The following is a 24,638-nucleotide window of genomic DNA, read 5'->3' as shown; positions in this document are numbered from 1 at the left end:
ACAGCTTTCACAGACACAATGGATGGAATTTTAGCTCAATGCATTCATGATAAAACAAATTATCGTCTCTCAAATTTTTGTTTTTCACTCTAATAATTTTCTGAGAAAAATTATGAAACTATTATTTCAACATTCCTTATAGATTCCTTATCAATTCGTATTTTTTTAGAAATTTTTCGTAACGATACGCCGTGGTTAGAAAAAATAGAAACTTTAGATATACTGAAATAATTTGTTTACAATCAGTTTTTTTACAATAACTGACTTACATTAGAAGTTTTTTCCAATGACAATTTTTGGACACACTTCTCAACGTGTATGTGAGTAAAATGTAAAAAGGATTTGAATATTGCATCGGTACGTTCTCCAAAATTAACTTCTGAAAATTAGCCTTATCGAATACTTGAAATATCACATCATTTAAACCACTGAAACAGAGCAGCATGTTCATCGAACAACGTCACGTTGTGTCATGTTATGTTAGTATAGAAATCAAATATTGGCCAAATACTGCGATCAGTTCTGCACTTTTGAGTCAAACAAAAAACAAATCAGCGAATCGTATAAGAAGACACGCCAAGTTCACGGTTACATAAAAGTGTCTTCACGGAGATTAGATGTCCATTTTATTGTTTAACGAAATATTTTCGTAGTTCGAACACAGACATGGTAAGATATTACGAATGGTGTATTAAAGTCAATTGTTACTCGACATTTTTAATATCTGTCTTGTTTATTTCTATTTGTTATACAGACATTGCAGGTGTACGTAACAAGTGCGCAAATTTGACCACGATAGTTCATACGCGTACAATAATTCTGTACGAGAATTACGAAAACCCACAATTTCAAATGAATTGAATCAATAAAATTTCAGTACGAGAGTCAAAATATTGCTGCAAACCGCGAACGAGTTGAGGATTTTTATTGCGCAACGACATATTGTCTTGTATTACGTTATGTTTTGTTAGAACAGTGTAGAAAGTGAGACTTGGATAAACGGTGCAATCGGTTCTGCATTTTTGAGTCTAACAACCGGCATGTTGTTGCCGAATCAGCGAATCGTAGAAACACGACGGGTAATTCATACGGTCGCATGTATACAAGTGTTTCTACGGACAAGGCTCTCACTTTGTTGTTTAATATATGACGAAATGTATTTACATAATGAGTTTCAACGATAAGGTGAGATGAGACAAAGAGAAGAAAAAAACCCCCCGTTCACTTTCCAACCAGGAGTAGAGTGAACCGCGGCGTAATTAATATAGTTAATAATAATTAATAAAAGCATAAAGTTGACGGAATCCTCGAAGGATGGTGGGAAACGTTTAAGTAGATTCCGGCGGCCCTTGAAATATGTTACAACGTTAATCACAATTTTCCGCGCAGACATTCGAGAAGAGATTGTCACGTAGCGATAAATTCTTACCAGAGCTGTATTATGTAGTAGTAATGCCCGATCCGGTAAATCTGAGAAACCAATATTACTAGCTTTGTGTTAAGAAGCTTTATTGAACAATAATTTACAATTTCATGTATAGTTGTCAATATGGAAACCGAACTGTGGTCACTAATTCAGAATTCCCAAGGCCTATGACGTTTAATCGGATAAATCTGAATGCCTTAAAATGTGTCGAGTTTGTATTAATTAAACTCACTAAAGACGGGGCAAAATTTTACAAGTTAAGAGATATACTATAATTGCCTTCAAAGCGAATAATTGTTAAATGGAATAAGCTACTTTGTGTTCTTATAATGAAATAATGAACTTTCATATTCAAAACTCGTTGCCTTTCCGATCTCTGTTCAGAATTCTCCCCTTTCATCCAACTTCGACGAACGTTTCTTCTACATACAAACAAAAGTTTAATGAAAAATGATTATACGGTGACTTCGTGAACTTTAGGGTTCGAACAAAATAGCTGTAGAAAATAGGGGTCGCACAGTTCGGAAGAAGAAAAATGCTTTCATCGTTAGATTCTGTGATCAAAGATAAGATTTTACATCGCCCGAGACTTTTTTCTCTCTTGAGACACGGTCACGGTAGGGTTTTACTTCTTAATTGGAGCTAAACTTTTAATTACGCCCGTATAATGCCTAAATAGTATCAGACGAAAATGCAAAGAAGACGGCAACGTCGGCTATAACAGTGTTGATCTTTCTCAACGATTCTCTGTAAAATTACATTACTCTCAACGAGTACCAAGCTTCCGCTTGAACAGATTCGAGGATGCAGGTAACTTCAGAGAAGCTGGTAGAAAGAAATTAACGAATAGTCATTTGAATCATTGGCGCATGGACAAGAGTCACGTTTTCACGACGAAAATATAACGGGTCCGCGAAGAATGAGAGTCACTGTCACGCTTTCTGATTGGTTATACGCCCGTGACATGTGCCGAGGTCATTCCCGATTGTTCCAAAGCCGCGTGTAATTTTAATTAATTTCTTACTCCCGTGAGCTTGAATTATACAGCATCCTAAGAATTTCCACTTTTTCTCTACAAGTTGATTGAAAATTCCTCACTCGATTCCCACGGAAATTCAAGGTTGACAACGATTTTACAACTCCGATGCGCCGGAGGAAGTATCTCCGTAATTCTAACCCGTTTGACCATACGCGTACAAACAGCGATCAGCATATTGAAAACATCCGGAGCGCGGAGAACAGGTTTTGGATCAGATATCCATTAATACATCAATTCCCCAGCAAAATTGTAAGATCCGCATTTTATGCATCCAAATGGATTCCGCCTAAAAATGTCAACATTCAAAATGGTCAAGGCTGCGAGTCCCTCTGAAAAAATCTCGCCTGGTTAGCTGTACACCACCGTGACTGTCCCATTCTCCCGTTTCTTGCGGATATTGGTTCGTCGCAGAAAAAGGATGGTAATAATGGAGGCTATCGGACCGCACGATTCATCCGTCAATTTTTTTTCACATCGGCAAATAACCCACGTGACAGGGCAACGTCGGGGGAAAAACGCGCGGTGAAAAAAAAAAAAAAAAAAAAAAAATTTCAGCAAAAAGAAACAACACCGACAGACGAATGAAGTGGATAACATCGAACGTTTCTTCGATAACTCTCCGTCTGGCGTTGCGAAGCACTGAGGAGTATCGGTACACGTGCAGGGCCATCGTGATATATTCTGTTCGTAAGTGCAAAATTGGGAACGATATTTATTAATTACGAAATATTTGTGCGAGGCGTTTCGACCTCCGAAAGCTTAAGAATCAAACCTTAAGTTGTAATCCGCCAATACCGTGCGCGAGATATTCGACCCAAGGTTAAAGTTATAAAATAAGTATTTTACCGTACTTTCGACAAGTCTAATTAACTAGCGAAACGGCATAAAACCGTTTCGTCGCAACCTCGTGAAACTCGACCGTTCAGAGTTTAGACTTTTCGAACCGACGGTTCCGACCCAAGTACAACAACTCCGAATTTTGACCGTATAAATACAAAGACGAGCTTGCGACTAGTCTAGGACGACCCGAAGCCTGGCGTATTCGTGCGTAAATGTTCTATTTCTGTTGCGAAGATCCTGTACGAAAGGTGAAACACGCGACTCGCTTCAAACGAACGAAAGCGAGTTCACGGCATCCAACCCGAGTTGCAGCTTCGGATCGAGCTTTGACGAATGTAGGTACGGGAAACGCAGAGGACGACGTGCGGATGCCCAGCGGTCCGGATTTCTGGGTTCCACGTATTAACCGAGGCGAATTGACTTTTTTTGCTTCCGAGGTTGGCGTCGGTGGCGCGGAGTCGACAAGCGGCCGACGATGAGAAGGCGCTCGCTCGCGTGTCGTCGACCTCGAGAGCTCGGAGGCTGATCGCAAGCCTCGCCGGAAGCTGTGTAAGCATCTACGCCGCGGCGGGACGCTTTTACCTACCGAGCATAGGTGCAGGGTACGGGATACGCGGCTGTTTCGTGGTCGACCTCATCACCGTCTCTTATACCTTCCAGACTTCTTACGTCAGATGGGAATGGGGGAAATCGTCGGCACGGCCACGTGGGCAGAACCAGGACTCGATGAGTACGAGTTACACACACGCGCGCTGTCGCTTCGTTGCACACATGCCTGTCTGTGTGTGTGTGTGTGTGTGCTTAAACACACGCTTTTGAACGTACGCAATGACGAGATGCGTCCGATTGTATGCTCTTGGGGATAAATGAGCGCCGTTCTGAGAATTAGCCGTTAGTTGATGCGATCTAGGTTGTATACGAGCGGTTACAAAGGGTGAAATCACTCGTTTTGTCCACCCTTTCTGATCTAGTAGTTATCTTAGAATGAAAGACACGTAAGAGCTTCCGTACGTCACAAAACGAGTCAGGTCGCTGTCGTCAACCGATATTCTTGTAATGACAGTAGTGTTTCAGATTTTACACTGAAAACACGCATTTCTCACATGTTCTGATTTCGCTGCCTGTTAATTCGCTTTCGGATAATACGTTTCGGATCATTTTGGCAACATCTGCGTTATCAATGCTCATTGTCAACTTGTGTATCTGAATTTTCGACGTTTAATGGAAACGCCGAAGCCGCGTTTGATGAGAAAAAGGAGTCATTTTCAAAATTATCATCTTTTAAATTGAATCACTCTTTTGCATTATTCAATCGAAGCTTTCTCTCTCTGCGTAGAAAAATATTTCTATCGACTTTGACAAAATTTGTCTCCATTTTGAGACCCGTGCATATTCTTTACAGGTATTTTATACCATATTACATTCAGATTGATTTTGAAATGTAGGGCCGCGTGAAAATTATTATATACATATATTAGTTTCTTTCCTTGACAGGTTTTAATGATAGGTGGAATTAAAATTAAGGAATCGACACATTGTAATCACCTCGTAAATCCGAAATAAGGCATTAATCAGCCCGACCTCATCACGCGGCGAAGAGACTTTCACCGAACGTACGTAAGTATGTATATAGGTATAATATACATATATATTTAAAATTCCGAACAACTCTATGTAAATTCTGTATAGAGAGTAGTACAGAACCCGTGTTAAAATCGAAAAACCGAAAGGAAGAGATGAAATGAAAGTGATGGACAGTTTCGCATTGGTGAAACCTTCACAATTATTAAACAAATCTACAATAAAATAAAATTGTACAGCAAGGTGTGCTCCGATCAAAGATTTTTGTAAAATAAAAGTTTGATCCATATTTTCTTACATCTGATGCAGTAAGGAAGACGAGTATAAAGCAAGAAAAAAAAAAAAAAAGTAAAAAAGAATGTGTGATGAAATAAAAAGAGGCCAAATTTATTCGCGAATAAGAAGAGATCTGCAAAGACGTTGAACCGCCCCACGACCTCGACTTTCGATCACACGTATCCATGTACGTATATATGCATCATAATTTTCGTTTTGGTTACAGTTTTGCATCGCCTATACATTCACCGATCAATTATATTCGTGCGGCCACTTTCAAGCAGCGTACGGCTGAACTATAGATATACGTATGTACCAAGGCTACGGAAAGTCCTTGTGTGACAATACGATAAAAATGCACGGGTTAAATTACAGTTTAAAATCATTGGTGCACGCAGTCATCAAAACTCGGAAGAGTCGCGCAAGATTATTTCAAGTCGATGGGTCAATGGCGCGGGTTCGTTTGATTCCACAAGTGGATTCGTGAAGGTAGGTTTTTCGGTGTCTTAGGCGAAAATGAAAAACTGTCAATTGCTTGACGTTTCGGCCCTTTGAGGGGTGTCCTCCTTAGAAGCTGATATATAAGTTGTACAAAAAAATTAATATAAAAAAAGATTTTGTCAACTCCGATACTTACATTAAATACAAAGATTATCATCAAAAATCATCGTAAAGTTCCCAAATGAAAAAAACCATTAGGAAAGTAGAAAACCGTTGTGAAAAGTCAAGTCGGAAGAACGGTAGAAGCTCGTCAATATATAACGATAATAAAGTTATTGTCAGAACAAGGATTGCAAAAACTTATTTCTTCCTTTTGTTGCTTCTTCTGGTTATATATTAATTTATTTGTATAGCTTGTATCTGTATTAACATATTATTAGCTTGTGAGATAATTTCAAGACATTAACAGTTTTTCATTTTGACCTAAGCACCAAGAACCTATATTCACATGTATTGAATAAGTTCGGGAAAGAACATACATTAATAAGTGGATTCGTAACTCTTATATGTGGGCATAGGAGTTACACGTTATTCCTTGAATAGGGGCAGCAATAATTGTGCATAATTGTTGAGGGGTCAGGGATAGAAAAGAAATGATCATTCCTATTTCTTATCCCTGATCCTTGGGGCCGGTAATAGATTCATTCTTCAAGCCATCCCCTTCTCGACGTTCCAATGCCCTGCAATCTGTCCGAGTCTTCGGAAGTTGGTAATCCAATGATCACAGCTAGCGTAGCGGAATGAGGGAGCGAACGCCTCTGACCGATCCCTCACCTACATATTCTGCACGAGTTATGCCCAACTTTTGCCATGTACGGACGAACAATTCAATCGCGGAGAATCGCTCGGAAGTCGAACGCGGGCATTACTGGCTAACAGTATCGATCATTGATCAAAACAACGAATCTCGAACAGCGCGAGCGAAATCGTGGTTTCAGATCGGTCGGGTCATGGTCAACAATGGTCAACAAATAGGAACACATGAGGGAAAATCTGCGGTAGTTAACTGCAAGAACGTCTACGTCAATCGGTATCAAAATCGATATCGATTCCGTCAAGTCTTGATTTGTTATTCTCTGATCGTTGTTATGATCAACGATAAGTATTTGTCAACCGGCGATATGACTATAAATAATTTTTCTTACAGGACTCGTGGTAACCGCCTCGATTAATTTCGAAATTGATGTTTCTTTTTAAATTTGAATCAAACAAACCATTCGTCAACTTATTTCGACCTGCCTCAAGATAACTTGAAAACAAAGAGATTCAGATCGATCAGAGCTGGTCATTTCGTTTGAACCCTGCAGCGGTATAAATATCAAGAAAAAGTAGAATAACACAATCCTAATGTAATGATAGACGATTTTATAGTCTAAGTAAGAGAAAATTTCATTGCCGATTGAATATCACACTCCGTGTATGACGTTTATCGCGTATCTAATCTATAGACTAATTAATGTTAGATATTTATTCCTCGAATGGCTGCCATAGCCAGTACGTATAAAACACACGAGTGATCGCCTTGTGTCGATTCGACGTAAAATCGGCTTTTAAACTGGATGAAAAAATGATTTTATCGCCGCGTCCGCAGATACGGCGATGTATGTAAAAGTGTGTTGTTAAAAGATTCCAGATTAGATGATCAATCATTCCGATAAAGAACCACCAAGGTTCAGTAAAGCCTGTATTATAACCACATCTTTTATATGATACGCAGAATTAACGTGCACTTGTGCAATTTTCATTCTACCGAAATAAACGGATCAATTTACTTCCGAGCAAGTACATAATGAAAAACGTAATAAAAGTGGTGATACGTCAACGATAATGTAACGTTTATCGTTCGTTCAGCGCTCGTAAAAAATCGTAGAACATGTTTTCGCGCGACTAATAAGTACATATCGCTAAAAAATGGTGCATCGGTGAGGATCGGATTCGATCGAAGGCCAACGGATGCCGGTAGCCGGCGATCTCATTTTATTCCTGCATGAAGTAAAATGTACCAGACCCAATGTATTTCGTTTGTACCGTTAAAACAATAACTGCACCGTTGCATATCCGAAGAATCCGTAACCGTCAAACATATGCTTCAAGTAGTTGGTTGAGTACAAGCAGATTTCGAACGGTGTTGAATTTCTCAGCAGGGATCATCGACTCGTCTTTCGTCATCTCGGCACGGGCGATTCGACGATATCTGTATCGTTTTGTACCTTATATCCGACAATCCGTATAATAATTAACTTGTGACAATCCCTATTTTTCCTTTCCCGCATAACAAAACAGTTTTTATAGTTGACCTTACAACATGTATAAGCGTTGCATATATTATATAATACAGCGTGAAGTCATTTTTTATGGCACTTGTTGCTGATAACAATTACACAGGAAATCTACAACTTCAATATCAGATATCTTGAACAGAAAAAAAAAATTATAATTAACCACACGCAGAATGGTTATCAGTATAATGATATAAACAACCCGCGATAAATGGTTTCTGTAACCGAACATAAGTTTCAATTATTTGCATACAAGATCGTAGAAACATCGAACTGTAGTTAAATTAATAACAATTATGTAAGCGTAGGTCGACGAAGCATTGCATATTATTATCGCTTCCATGGTTATAACGAAAAATAACGGAGTTTACGACAAACCAAATTTTTCTCATATATATCAGTTGTGCTGTTACTATATCACAGTAACTGTACATTTTTCCGGGATAAAAAGTATCCTGTGTGTTATTCCAAGATCTAATTGTAAGACACCTTCATACCAAATTTCATAAAAATCCGTTCAACCGTTTTAGCATGAAGAGTTAATTACAACGGTATCACTAAATGATTTCAGTATTGTCATATGACGAAATGGTTTAGTAATAATTATCATTCCGTGAATCAAGTGGAACAAAAAGTATAAACGACGAGTGAATTCATAGCACTAACCGATAATAATAGTTGGTACGATAGAGCTGTATACAAAAAAAATAAAGAAAATAGTTTAAAAACGTGCAAAAAAACTGATAAGCAGCGTCGTAGTTCGAATTTTTCTTCACTATTTCTATGTACATTATACTCATAACGTATAATATTCACGATACCAATCACGTCACGATATCAGGAATAAATTTTCGTTTCGATTATGTCGCTTTCACTATCGTCCTGTAAAAAGCGAAAACGTTTACATTATCCTGGCGTCGTTTAAACTCGTTGCGTATGTTCACTGACGTCACACGCCGCATGCATGACTAATAAAAGATTCCCGTTACATGCGATAAAAATCTAGTACAAGTCAGTGGGTAAGACAGAAATGTAAAAAGTCAGTAACATCTGCACGGACCTCGATCACTCCGTTCTGTTAATTGTGACGAGAAACATCCGTGTTTCAGCTTGTTGAAAATGTATACGAAATTAAAAACGAATAAGGATCAGAGGACCGTATTGTGAAACTAAAATTGATGTATAAAAAAGAAAACCATGCATTCTTACGCTAATCGCAAGTTGTCAGTCTAGCTCTTGAAGATCGAATCGCGAATCGCCCATTAGCAGTATTTGCAATGCTTTGAACTCTTCCACGTGGCAGGGAAGATGGTGCCACGTACTTTAGTCGGGGGCGTGAATCGTTCGCGTCAAATCACAGCAATTTTTTCCTCAGCGAGAGAAATCGAATTTTTAAACTTTAAAACGCGCTTCATCATTTTGTATCCCGAATGCCAGATATAAGATGGCAGGTGGATCGATCAATAAAGAATTCAAAGATGAGATTGCGATCATGTTTGATCCGGCAAGATACTTTCTACAAAAGTTGTGAAAATACTTTTGTGCGATTTCCAGTTTTCAAAATCGCTTTTATTCCAACACCATGATGTTGCATGAATTTCTAAACATTTTGCCAACTTTTGTAAACAATGCTTGAGGGAATTCTCCGAGAAACTCGGACATCATTTGAATTTTTAACAGGAAGTTCACAGTGTCTGGGCAAAATTTCATTCGTTTAAATCCAGACTTACAATTAATTAATTTTTTCAGGAGCGGAAGTATCCGGAGAAAATTATTGCGAATGAAATATTTGAAAAACGACGTACGACGATGAGCCAGAGAATGAACCCAAGTTATAATTTATAACTTGGCGGGTGGAAATGGACATCTAGTTTAGTGCTTGATTTAACTAACAATAAGTTTTAAGACAAATTTTATCAGAACAAATGAATATCCTGACAGGCATTGTCGATTCGGCAAATGTGACCATCTTGAATATCGTATCAACTCGCCTCGCATTTTCAAGAGAATAAAAATTTCACAGGTGATAATAATTAATTACTTGACTACACCGGTCCCTCGTCAACGATGACTTTTTCTTTCGTTTCTTATTTTTGTTTAATTTTTTTTTCTTCGACGATACGGTCTTAGCGAAACGAGATTATCCGGTGAGTATACACAGAGTCATAGCAGCGGCATGTGCCTAATCCACACGATTCCACATAGACTTTTATGATCGTTATCTCAAAGTTTTGCGAAACGTGTAATTTGAGGCTTGTGTCTGTATATATATGCGTAATAAATTTTGTAGATCAAGTGCGCTCGCCAAAATTCGCTGTCGACGATTTGCCAACGGTGTAGAAAAACACGGCATCGTAGTTTGCGAAATAATATAATAGTAATAATATTAGTAATGATATTAATAACAATAATAATGGTAATAATAATAATGACGCATGGACTTACAGAAAAATTTGGCAGTCCGCCGTCACAACATCGATTATATATTGTGACGTGTCCAAGCGGCTGGAAAATCCCTCTTCAAATACCGGAACTCGTAGGCAGGTTTGGTAAGAAGCACAAGGATTCACTGATTTCGATTCACGTTAAAATATCGCTCTCCTCGTTCTCGTTGTTCGCGCACAGTAAGAAGCGAGCAAAGAAGAACAATCACCAAATTGAAGGAATATTTCAAATTCCCAGAAAATTATGTGTACGAGAGTAGGCGGAGCGTTCGACTTTCAGAATCAGACGTATAAAACAGAGACGCAAGATTTACGGAATCCTTGAAATTTGAAGAAAAAAAATAGTAAAATAGACAAAGAGACGAAAAGAGGACGATCATATGCCAGCAACGTGTTGATACGTCGAATTGAGAGCTCGGCAAGCAGATCGGATCAGGCGCACGCACACATTATCACAACCTATCGCGGCGATATTTCAATCTCCATAATCCGTCGAACGCAGGCCTTGAATAATTTTACTATCCGAATTACACTTTCATTCCCAACCGAAAATCATTCGGCCAGGTTTCACTGTTATTTATAAAACTTTATTATCACAGGATGGTAGAAGGCAAAGAGACGACCAATCGAGTCGTCACGACACTTCACCTTCGAACGTAGGGAGAGAATTACACCTTTTATCACAATAAAAATAAATCAAAATAATCCTTATTTCGATCAAGTTTTCCTACGACACTTCTCCGATCGAACGCCGGCTATCGAGTCACGCTTGTGGCGCGACAGCTGATCGCGGCAAGACGAAGAAACCGGCGTCGCGACGTCCCTTCGCGTTATGGCGGCGCGGCGTCTCGGCAGCGACTGAACTGCCCGACCAGTTTTAGACCTTCGACGCGACGACGCCGCGCCGAGCCGCCAGTTTCGGGGAGGCAAACTAACAACCAGCAGCCAGCAGCCGCTGCAGCTCCTCGTCGACGGTGCTGGAATCGCGTCGAGGCTCCGAGATTCCGGTCAGAGTTTTTTCGAATCCGATACGAATTCGAAATTGCATCATTTGCGAAAACGGATACTGGCGATAGGAATGATTCAATTGTGAACACCGTCGATTACCATGAATATGAATTTGGAATTTGGAATTTGTAACATTGTTCGTTTATTATAACAGTTTTCGGAAACGAAAAATTATATTTTAAAATTGCGGGAATACTGAGGATTTTTCTAATGTTTAAACTGGCCGTTACGTAGATACGTGAGGTAAAACTATTGTAGACAAATAGATAACATTTAATGTAAAGATTTCACGACGGGATCCTCGTGCAGTTGAGAAAAAATTAACGATGAATAATAGAGGGTATAGTTCGAAAGTTTCATGTGAATTAGTATTATAGCATATATGTATACGTATATTTAATATACGTGAGAGCATTGTTATATTTTAAAATGAATATTCATATTGTTGTTTTATGAAAATTCAAAAGATGTAAGAGACCTGACAATGAGAATTACGGAAGGTTGAGAATAAAATAGTAGCAAGGTGAAAAAAAAAAATTGTTTTAAAAAATAATTACGTAAGTAAGTTTTGATTAAAGACCGAGTAACTCCGCAACTTTAAAATTGTTCGAAGATGTGCGCACGTGTACGAATAATTCGAATCTTCACGTTCTTGCAAATGGAATGGAAAAATACATCTGAACAAATACTCGGTAATCGATAAGAAAATCGCGTAATGTGTTTTTACAATATTTGCGGACCGTTATAACACGTGTGCAAGCTGTTTGATATTCAATTCTTACATATAAAAATTTATTCTCTTTAGCTGTCAGACTTTGTTTTAATATCCACAATTTCCAGCCGTTCTAAAACTAACTACACCTCTCTATATTACAAGTTTAGATGTGAGAGATGCGGCGCTAAAGGTTCGACTGCACGGTTACTCAAGGTGTGGTAATTATAAACGAATACGATGCTTGACCCGACGCCTCTGGCGTCTAAAGTGTTTGCACAAGTTGGTATATAATTATGATCTATGCTGATGACCGAACCCGCTCGTATGCAATATAGTCTAGAACATATACCGTGAGCAGGTGTTAAACTATTGTACGACGTCATCAAGGTACTTTTACATTCAGGAAACACTTTATTCTCTCTCTTTCTTTCCGTAGGTCTCAGGGATGACAGGATGGGACAATGAACGTGGCAAACGCGAGGCGGAAACCAGATTTTCGTATCGTCGTCATTGCCGCGAAACACATTTATACACCAGACTTTTATATCATACGCATATAATATCATGCAACTAGTTTATACACGTATGTTGAAAAAACTCGTTTTTAAGTATTGCCGAAGTGTAAGGAGCTACTGAATTTACATTTTCACGACGACTTCATTTCGCCTGCTCAAAAGTTAGGAGGGAACGAAATACTCTGACGGACATACTTGGCTAAGATGATAAAATAAATATTCTGGCTGGTGATAAGTTGGTATACACGATAATTTCTCGTTCTTATTCTGAATATTGAATGTTTCAACCTCCTTCGGAAACCGCGCCTCAATGGCTTTCTTTTTTATCCACTAACGAAGAAATAACACTTATCAGGACAAGGCTAGAAGTGATGAGCAAACAAGGGATGAGCTACTGTACCGTGTATTGAATTTTATACGAGCATGCGGCAACTTGACACATTAAGTACACAATGGGAATGAGACAGTTGTTTCCAGACATCGACAGCAAACGAGCCAACATGAAATATATCGCGTGATAATGGACGCTGAAATTTCACCTGAATCGCGATTATAATAAGCGAAGTATAATAAACCAATAAGTATTATTATTATGTCTGGTCTCTGATCCCTGAACGATTCGTCGTTACGATCAAGATTATCTACCTTGCGCGTTATCCTCGATACAGCCTCGACGTTTTTCCATTTATTATCGGATATGGTTTAATGATGTTTATCGCTTCGCTTAATCCCCGATATCACGAAGAAATAACCCTTTGCGTGAATATCGTCAAGGTATCGTCATCGAGAGTAATATGAAAAATGTGTAAATAAAATCAGATAAACTGAAAACGAAAAGGCGAATCGTCCGAGGGGGGTGATCGGGTATCAACTCCACATTGAAGGCACCTACATTATTCCTAGTGAATTAATTTTCCATTCCCCTTATTTCTCTCGTTCTTTTTCGAATATAATTTTCATATCGTACGCAGCTCGTCGTCAGTCTTCGCAACTTAAACATTCGGATGTTTGGTCATGCGAATTCGAAGGCAGCCAATTACGTGTTACATAAAAGTACACATAGCTTTACGACCGCCGACCTCGCGTGTAAAACTTTTACATTATTACATACCTAGATAAAAAAAACTTGGATACGACGTCCGAGACTCCATGCATGCATCGTATTTGCGTGCGCGTTATAGAATTAGCGAGTGTGAGTGAAAACTTGAGTTCCGAAGGGCGAAAGTGTTTTCACGTTTAAAATTTTCGGTAGATATTACGTCTAAGGTGCGTGTCATAATATGCCGTTCGTTTGAATTCATGCGTGCAGCTGCCGTAACGCGTTTCCGATCATTCTCATAATATACGGATATGAGAAACAATACTCAAGGCTTTCGAGTAACGGAAACAATTACGTATCAAATGAGCAGCGAGCGTGCGTGCAGATCTGTTATCCACGTATGCGCAGCCGGTGTTGATAAGGAAACGAACGAGACGTTATTCGTTTTCGTTGATCACGTACCTGTGAGAGATGTTGAGTTCCAGTGGTGATAATGCGACAGCAATAATGCATATTTTTGGCACAAAGTACGAGTGATGAATATGGCGATGTATTTCGCGCCAAGGTTTTCTGCGATATAAGGATTTGCGCGCGAGTGGCTCGCTATGGCACTGAACTTGGTGGCCGAAGAGCCACACACGCAAAGGTGTATAAAGTACGTTGGTTTCTTCGCGGTACGCGATACGCATTATACTCGTTATAATATAACAAAGACCAAACGCGAATCCAGGTGGATATACAAAGAACGTAGCAGCGTAATCGTCATCACGGTTATTAATGACAATAATAGAGGCCAAACGTGTAATACGATTGTATGAAATACGTAAGATTACGTCCTTGGACGCGCGTGTACGTAACTTGTGTCTATAATGAAGAAGCAATTTGCCGCGTATAGATGATACAGCTATTATTTTCCGTAGGTTTACGCGAGGCTGTTTTCTCAGCAGCTGGATAATGTTTACTTTGCGATGGAAACCCGGCCGCCTGTCCTAAAACAATGTTTCTAATCAAGGAAAACATCACGCATGAAATAGCTCCGGAACGTGAGGTTTACGAGTGAGTTGCTCGCAGTCACGGTTGCATGTATTGAATGATTGTGCCGAGCTTCGATTATTCTTCGTCATTCGGACAACATTTACGAACTGACGTGCTGTTCGTTCGTTTTTTGTTTTTTCTTTAAGATTTTGGCGAAACCTTCCTGTTATTGCTGGATCGTTTTAGCGTTTTAGATATTGTGTAATAATAATTTTGAAATTCAATCGTGAGTTGTACTCTCATTACTCGGTAACTATTCCTCATGTACTGTAATCCGATAGTCTCATTCCGCTCTTCATGGTTCCATCCGCTGCATGAATAAGGTGCTATAGTCACAGAGCTAGATTACCGCAGTCATGCCACGCTTTGTTATATATTATAGATTCTTGGTGATCGGTCAATTAAGAAAACGTATTTTTAGTTAACGGTTCGACCCGGATATGGGCCCTCCTCAGAATGATTTATTTTAAAAACTGTCAAAAATAACAAAAACAGGATTTTACAATATAAATAATGGTACTAGAAGTAATCGGACATAAATATTGTAGATGTAATACTCTTAGAGCTATTAAATATTTTTGATAGTAAGACCTTATGATTAATTGAGATAAGGATGTTTTATGGTGTTATTTACCTTTTGAATTAAGTAAGTGTAATAAGATGTAGTCGAATTCACAATTACAATTGGTGGAAACAGTGTTCTTTTGAGTGACGGTAGACAATGTCAATCTTCAAGTTATTTTATATGTGGGAGTTAAAAGTTGGTAGTCATTAATTAAATAGATTAAAGAACTATGTTTCTTCACAGTCAGTATGTCATAGTGTTAAAAGGTTATTAAAGAAGGTCATTTTAGCAATGAAATTAATTCACAGGTGTCAATGAATGAGAGATGAATAAGAGTTCTCGACCTCGTATGTAATATATTATAGATTCTTGGTGATCGGTTAATTAAGAAAACGTATTTTTAGTTAACGTTTCGACCCGGAATTTCGGTCCCCCACGCTTTGTTAATTGTACGTGGCTCTGCCACCTCGTAACTCCGTTTCACTTTCCTCATATTACCAATATATCCGAAAGCATTCAGAGTCCTTTTAATCTGCATCCTTCGCCCGATCCTAAACGACACGAATTCTCTCCAATCTGAAAATCTGCTTCGACTCGATCTCTTCAACGTTATGCCTGCGCCAAATTCAACCATGAAATTCAATCCATCATGCATCGAGTCTGTAAGAAATGACCGAAATATCGCTATTCCGTGAAATATATACAATTCCGATAAACACGCATAGGTATTAGATCGGATAAAGTATAACGTGGACAGAAAGCAATGTCTCACGACTAAAAGCTCGCTTTTCGTCGTTTTTATGGGCTCTTTGGCTCGACGTGAAACCGGCTCTCCAGCTTGAGGCGCTTCGGAAATTTCAGGATTACCGCGATCTTTTCAAATGGGATCGTACATCTTTTATACTCTATCATTGTATAGAAGACCCTAAGAGAAATCCCGGGGAATATGGGCGAAACTGATATTGTTCGGGCAAGGTAGATCGCTCTCGCACTTTCTGCGGTCGTATTTCAAGTCGCGTTTCTATTAAACGAAGCTTTACGGTATAAAAGCTTCACGTCACTAGACTTTTTTTCAACTCCATCCATAAATTGCGTTATAATGAGGCAAGAAAAAATTTTTAAATCCAACTAAATCCAACAGCTTGACTGATTGTGGAAGGAAGAAAATCAATAGGGAGTCAAGTCTCAAATTCCAGATCCATGGAGCTTTTTTCGGGACACCCTTTGTCCCGTGAGCATGTTTCACCGAATTTTATCCCGAGCGATATTCGTGTTAACCCAATACGTGAAACTGCGAACCCAACGGATTAGATTATCGAAATATCGGGAATTTTTTTAACGCTCAATTTTATTGTCCCGTACGATCGTGGTACGCGATTCGCGAGCAAAACGGCGACGGATTAACATGATTCTCGGTGGGAATGCGAGCCACGTCACATTTGTATCATAATTAATGACGTTCGTTGAATATTAATCGAACGAGCGACAATAAAAACACAGGGGACCCACGTATTACATCCTGGAGTCGCGTCGTTTCGAGTTTATACCTATACCGACTGAATTCAACGTACCGGCCAAATATACCACCGCAACACGAGGTGTGCCGAAGGGAATTTGCACCGTAACGCGTTATTGTATGTTGCCAGAGCTATAAATCTACTCTCTCCGCACACCTACGCAATCATTTTTCCTCGTATCCGATGAAAGAACGATAAAAGCATATGTGATCAAATCGAGAAGAATCACTGCGAGGTATATAGGATTGGCATTAAAAAACATTCCTCTTCTGTATCTGCAAAACGGTGCGAAGTCGCACTTACTGGAAAGAAAAAGGTACGTGGAACGCAAGTCGAAGAGGTGTAGAATTTGAATGAAAAATATTCCATTAACGGACGAATGAATATTTTTAAACTGGGATTCAAATTGAAATTGAAAAAGCTCAATTATGTTATCATCTTCGGAGAAAATAGCGATATTCCAGCGCAATTGTAACATCGAAGAATATATTCAATCTTTACGAATCAAAGCTTAATTTCACAGTAAACGAATAGTTCGCAGATTGCTCAATGTTGTTAACAATTGGATAGAAATCAATCGTTTTCGAAATTCGCCGTACGACAAAAAACATCCGTTTGATTACCTAAATCAACATTGATTGGTTGGATATACTTTTTCCAATGTCTGTTTCGCGACATTTTTATTTAAACAAATTTTCAAACAGACCGTACGGTTGATGGACCCTTGATCAACGATCATGATTTTTCCAAAGTTTGAAGGATGAAACGATCGCAAGTTCTTATACTTCGTTAAAAGTTTCACAACGATTTGAAGTTATGAGGTCAATTTTGAACTGTGCAACAGCTGACGATGTTCCACAGATTTTATCAAAATATCACTACGCAACCATCATACCGGAAATAAAAGATGCACGAGTAATGTTTTCACAAACTTATTGCGCGCGTCCCGATTCGTATACATGAAAATTCAAATCGACCCGAAAGCGCATCGAAGAGTAATACCATTGGTCCGTGTAACGAAGATTTATTCATGAAAAATGAACCAATTTATTCCGATGAAATGTTACACTTGGAAGACGAACCTGCACACGATGCCGAAACATCGCAATGGTGATTCGTGCGACGCGGTCGAATTTGTCGTGATTTTTGTCACACCGTCGGCTGTCGGGATATAAGGATACTAATTACTGCCTGTCGGAGAGAAGCAAACATCGCCAGGTTCAATACCTTGGAAAAATGAATTTCCAGTAAAATATTCGATGCGGACGTACAGGGTATTACAATCGGGAACCGACTGATACTGGGAAATGGCAACACCCTGCAGCATGTGTACATTGTGGTAAACGATAGAACAGATAAATGAGCCCGAAAGCTCTCAGCTACGGGATTGTTGGCGAAGGGGGAATGAAAATGGTGAATGAGAAAAACGGTAAAAACATAAAGAGAGAGAGAGAGAGAAAAAGACCCCAAGAAACTAACTGAATGATTGAGGAGCAATTTCTTTGCAAGTTAATGCAGCGGCGGAGGGCAGAAAACAGGAGAGTGCAAAGTTTGACGATGATTTATTCGTAGTTATTGACCGAGGTAAAACGGTGGAAACTTGTTCTTGTCGTCGGGAGATCGATCGGCCATCCCGCCCCTTGTAATAACGTACTAGAGTACTTCTATCGTTTCCATGGCTAAATTCTCCTAGAAAGATCCGTCGGTGCAGATACTCAAGAAGGAGGAGAAGGAGGTGGATGACGAGGACTTGGCCAGCGATGCGTCGAGGACCGTATTGAGAACTCGAAAAGTGTTTGACCGGGACGACGCGACGTTTCAGCCTCTTTTGAAAGACGAGAGATCGGTGCTCCTCCTCCGCTAAAAGGCGGCGCAGCTCCATTAGTCGCCATTAAAATCGCATTTTCCCTGGCGAAATCGAATAACTCGCCGAATACCTTATACCTCAGACCGCGAATGGTTTCGCCTCAGTATTAGGTATACATGTACTGCAATGTCGCCGGTATTCGGACATCTTTGTAATCGTTATCGGTAAATATACGTCGTAAAAACAGCGACGAGTAGCGAAGTTCCTTCGTCGCCTCGCTTGCAGCGTTTGAAGGAAATGAAAAACAAAAAAGAACGGTACTTGATAACCGCTTGGAAATTCAGGGACACGTCTAACCGGAGAAAAGACATTATTATACCACAGAGCGAGTTTCGCGCGAGGATTTAATCGAGGAATCTTCGCATTTTCTCATTCTTATCTGGCTCCGATTTTCTGGTTTGTTCACATTATTCTAAAACCCCGCGGTTTAACTGCATCCTTGATATCTTTTGCACTTGTACAGTAGCGATGAGTAAAATTTCGATAAATCTAAATCAGCGAAAGCATTGTACGCGAACCTTTGGAAACTTCTGTTATCCCAAAATTCAGCCAATGACTCATCATCGCTCAAAAATCGGGTGTGTATCCCGAACAATACCTAAACCAATGAAATCATCAAGCTTATCGGCACTGCCACGCACACGTCCTCCCGCCCACCAACGTCTGAATTATCATATAAAACATCACGCGACGTTATTGAATTCCGGAAAAGCTGGGCATAATGCTTTGCTGTTGTATCTTATTTAAATCCACTTAACCGCAGGCTCTGATATCGCCGCGGGGTGGAGCAATTCGAAGATATTCTCAACTGCGTGGCACGATTAAACCTGTGCTCAGTTGATTAGGTTTATATTTGCGTGAGCAAATACGTGCAAGCATATTTACACATACAATGTACACGTACATATGTATACCTATGCATATATCCATGCCTACAGCAGTCAACGATCCCCGCGCCCTTCCTGCCTTTCCTCAATCCTCGAAAAAAAACCACCACCAGACAGTTAATGGATGATTGTAGTGCATTGTAATTTTCGACCCAGGAAACAGAACATTATTTATTTAAGTAAAATTCGATGTACGTATTTGTACGGCAGGCCGAATCGATAGGTTATAAGTAAAATGTGTACAATCCTCGTGTCGCGGCAGCGTGTACAGATTTAGCGACTTTTGCAAATTATGTACTTTACAAAGCGTGGCAAACGTGAATATCTTGCAAAATTAGGCGAGGGTCCCGCGCGTGAGTCAATAAAATTGGTGAAAGAAATTTCGTTCGCTTTTTTTCTGACGCATACGAGGTATATTATAGACATAATATATTATAACGCAATTTATAGCATGCGCACGAAACTGTCGCTGAATATTAATTATCCGACGTTCCTTTTTAGTCGATGAATTTTTTTCTTTCTTATGTAAAACAAGAAGGAATTATTCCCGGTACACGATGAAAAATGATGGAAAATATTCAAGCCCCAACAGCTGCAAGGAAAGAGAGAAATTAAATAGGAGGTAGGAGTTTGTAGAATATTTCAGGCAAAATATATCTGCGAGAGTTTATACTTCGGTTCGAACTTGGACAAAGTTTGATATGGATTTGGAATTATTGTCCCTTTAATTTGTCGTGGAATAGATGTTGCACGTATGCGAAATCATAAGAATGAATTTTGCGTGTGTGTGTGTGTGTGTGTGAGAAAGAGAGAGAAAGAGAGAAAAGCGTGGGGTCAAAATGCAGAAGGATTAGAAACTAGAAGATTTAGCATTGTCGAATTTTTAAGAATTCAAAAATCTATTTTACACAATACTTAAAATACAGAATGTCGAAATATAAGAAAAGATGTGATGTAAAAAACGTAAAGTATAGAAAACCATAACAGGATCGTCAAAATTCTGATATATTCCAAGTTATTCCGACGTTTTTGAGTCATGGCTTTCCGCACTGACCTTTTTAAAAATTTTCTAAAACATATCTTCACGGTCCTTGGAAATTCGGCATCGTAACCCTCCTCCTTTTTCTAAATTTTTACCCCCACCCACGCCGGACGCCGCGGCTGGAAATAAGGCTTAGAACGCGGAAATACAACGAAAGTCGAGACGCGAGTGACTCCTCCACATTTATCTGCATTTCGCCGCTAGACCGACATTTATCTCAATAAAATAAATTACGGATCAGGGGCGAAAAAGTTCCCTTTAACGAAACGACCATCATGACTGAACGAGACGAGATTTTCACGAGACAAATAATGTTTTCCCTTTCCTTTTCAGCCGAGTTCTTCCTTGTTCCGCAGTCCTCGCTACTCTCGGGATCGTTTTGCCCCACGCCTGTCTCTCTTTGTCAGTTTCAAGCTCTCCCTGCCTTCTTCATCGCTTCTTTTTTTTTCCACCGACTAAAACGCGTATTATACTCGAGCAAATATTTACAAAATTCGCAAACAGTAATCTCGGGAATCGTTGCATCTAATTATTCGAGCATATCTCTATTTTTTCTCCGCTGTAAAGATTTCTTTCATTTTCCCTCAGACTGACAATCACCGCATCGTTTTTCGAACTACAATTTTGCGCAATACCATTGTTCAGCGTAAAATCGGTCGTAGCGATCGAATAAGGAGTTTGGCTCTCAGATCTCTGACCTTAACTGATTCCGGATAATATTAAATATCCGACAATTCGCAAAGCCGTGACGAAATAGGAAAAGGAACTCGTATATAACGTCCACATTAACGCGGATATAACTTGATTCGCGAACAGTCCATCAATTTCGTTACATAATTACAAAAGTTATAATGCCGCGTGTATTTTCAAACTAACAAGTAGGTACAGGTAAGTATAAGTGCGCATGGCAAGTGCTGATAATGTTTGCAATTATTCTGACAATCGGACACAGCCGAGTGCCCGTAATAATTGCGCAACTCGGTGGCAATTCACAGCTCGCGAAGTGAGTCACAAACTGACCTAACTTAACGAAAGAGCACGCAAGATCCTTGAGCGACTCGAATGAATTGAATCTTATACTATTGCACGAAAGGCAAGTCAGCTATAATAAGTCAGACACGTCACTGTGACAAACTAATCTTTCCCCCCCCCATCTTGCTCTTTCTCTCCTTCTTATCCAAGTTCCTGTAAGTCAGAATGGTGGCTTACAATTAGATAGCCGAGCGTCTCTGCAGACTACATCGATTTCCTTCGTTGAATGGGCGACAATTCAAAAAGCGCGCTTTTCCCGTCAATGCGATTTTATGTACAGCTACGCAAGATGGATGGATTGTGGTGAACGAGAGAAATAAAAGGAAATTTTGAGAGAAAAAAGAAGGAAGAAAAAAAAAAAAACTTGTATGAAATTTGAGGCATTTCTTGGTAGAAAATTGTACGTGAAAAACTTTCACCGAAAAGGCTTATCACGAAGGCTCCGCTGCGTTAACATTACGAATTGAGCTACCGGCTTTCGTGACTCGTTTTGCGGTTTCGTGCTGCGACGATTGCGTGCTGTAGGGATGAAAAAATTCGAGGGCGCAGCTACTCCTCTTTGACGGTTTTTAGAGGCAACACTTGTATTAAGACAGATGCCTTCCGGTCTGACGACGCGTTAATTTTTCAAAACGTTTCACGCCGTTGCATTTTCCATAATTCGACCATCGCATCGTGATGTCACAAAAGACCGAAGCATTCTTCAAGAAGGATGCACAAAAAGCGTATCAAGTTTAGAATTTCACTTGCGTCAAAGAAATGTTGACTTTTGAATTTTGACAATTTTGAATTACCGTGTCGACTTTCTCGGCATTCGGCAGGCGAGTCGAGCGTCATAAAACGGGGGTGAAAATGTTCCGAAAAATATCGAAAACGAATATCGCTCGTCCCAGTGTCAATATGCGGTATATGCGATATTATATTCGTTACCATTATCTACGAACAAAGAACTCGCTGAAATCAGTGAGGAATGTTCAATAACCGAATGATGAAAACGATTGGATTGTGAGCCAAAAACTACCGAGTTGAATTCAACCGACATTTGATGGAATTTACCGAACAATATGTTTATAAAATTCCATCGCGACGGCAAAGACGAATCAGGTTTATATTACCGTGTACCCACTCATTGTCAACCAGTAGCCAGACGACAGACTCATGCGAAGCATTCCACGCTCAACCACCGGTCCGACCGTAATTTTTCAACGTCTTCGCTCCCAGGACCCGCGAAATTATTGCGAAATTCTATACAGACAGCGATTCCCTTAACAACGACAAAGATTAATAACTCAAATTATTACGAACGACAACACGAAGAAATTAGATTGCGGGAAATTTTACGATCCGAACATGAAATGGAAACGACCGTGAACATTTTTTTGACTAACTAAATTTACGATACTGAAGTTCGGAAAATTTTGAAAATTCTGCGCGTATAAAAATTTGAAACTTTGAAATGTTTCGATAAGTTAAAGGTGTGGTAGCGTCAACTTTTATAAAGCTACGAACACTTTCTATCGGTTCATGTCTAAATACCAACCGAAATTGGGTCAGGGTCGAGAGAGCGAGACATTTGTGAAATTTTTGGATACGAAACCAGAGCCGCCTTGAATGCAACGACTGAAAAGCAAAACGGTATAATAATTGTCGAAGTGTAAAAAGATGCCTCCCGATAAATGCGTTGTGAAGCAGAATTGACGAGACGTAATTCTTATCTCTTCTGTTGGACGAATAATTTTCACGTAATATTCAGTATTCAGTTAGCAAGCTTCTGCAGAAACTGGACAGTAAAATCTGCTCTAAAAATAAAATCATCAATTATACGTGCAGATTTCACGTAGAATTTATTCATGTTTCGAGACAATAGGCCGAGTTCAACTAAAATTACATCAGTATCGCAGCCGCACGATAAATAATGATGGGAGTGCAATTACCGGAAGCCGCGTCCTCTCGAGGAAAATTGAACCTTCCAGACGCCACCGATTCGATAACTACACCGCGAGCACTCCAGAGCTGACTAAGATCCGATCTCTTCGTGACATAATTACGTCTATGTAATACACTTACAGACGCACTGGAATATAGCGTGTATGTATGTAACGACATGCATATACTTTGTACGTTACGCGCGATCGTCGAGAGCGCGAAATTAAATTCATTTCAATTTTGCACCAGCGGCGCGTGCAACGTCACCTATATAACACCACGCAGGCTCATACATACCTATGTATAATATATTACACGTTTAGCATGGTATTTAGGTACATAGTAGCGCACATGCACCGCGTCTCCCATGGGTGTACAGAATACAGGTGCACGGAAGCGAATATAGTGCAGACGGATTCCGAGTCTGCCATGTTCTGGGTCCATAAAACTTTGCCTATGAAAATCAAACCTCTCGGTGAAACGATGATATTGGAATCGCTTCAGGCGCTTGGCACCTTCGGTTGACGTGCAGTAGAAAAGAATACGAGGTCCGTAGAGTTTGGCAAAAATAAACAGAAAACTAAAAAACAAAACAAACATACCCGTGTCGAGTGGTGCAGGGTGATCCGAAAAAGGCGAGAGTCAGGGAGAACCGAGGGAGTCGATCCGGCAGCTGCTCCTGCATCCCGAAACGCCGAAATGGGCTGCAAGGAGAAACCATGAAAGTGTAAATTACGGTGTAGCTTAGGAGGGTGCTGCTTCTTATTTTCACAATTAGGACGCACGGTGCTTAGATGAGAAGGTGACTGATGAGCGCATTCAGCGTCCATACTGCGCCGTAATTAGTCTTTTGAAATTTGCACCGTCTCTGAAGAGGCTTAAACGAACAATTTTCAATGTCTGAACGAGTGTAGCCGATGATTAGGAACAGCCACAGACAAGGAGCCAGGAAATTTTAGAGAAGAAGACAAAGTGTGTAGAAAGGTCGGAGAAGCTTTAGAAATGCGTCAGCTGTTCGTCGAAGTGAAAGCTGCGTAAAATGTCACGTCTAAGGGGTCATGGAACGTTTTTTTTTTTTTTTTTTTTTTTTTTTTTTCAGAAGCA

The 24,638-nt window shown here is 39.7% G+C and overlaps 1 protein-coding gene across 2 annotated transcripts in view; it reads right to left on the bottom strand.

Moving 5' to 3' along the window:
- LOC107223181 overlaps positions 1-24,638 on the bottom strand; it is a 78,784-nt gene that overhangs the window by 23,624 nt on the left and 30,522 nt on the right. Inside the window, exon 2 of one of the 2 annotated variants that reach the window (XM_046733863.1) lies at positions 24,137-24,238. The gene's annotated coding sequence lies outside the window, so the exon portion shown is untranslated. Of the gene's footprint in view, positions 1-10,387; positions 11,271-24,136; positions 24,239-24,638 lie in introns of those variants that run through there. The other variant, XM_015662793.2, reaches the window with a different exon arrangement.

Source organism: Neodiprion lecontei, chromosome 3 (genome assembly GCF_021901455.1).
Source record: "Neodiprion lecontei isolate iyNeoLeco1 chromosome 3, iyNeoLeco1.1, whole genome shotgun sequence".
Lineage (NCBI taxonomy): Eukaryota > Metazoa > Arthropoda > Insecta > Hymenoptera > Diprionidae > Neodiprion > Neodiprion lecontei.
Note: the sequence above shows the minus strand (reverse complement) of the source record. Positions and strands in the feature narration are given on the sequence as shown.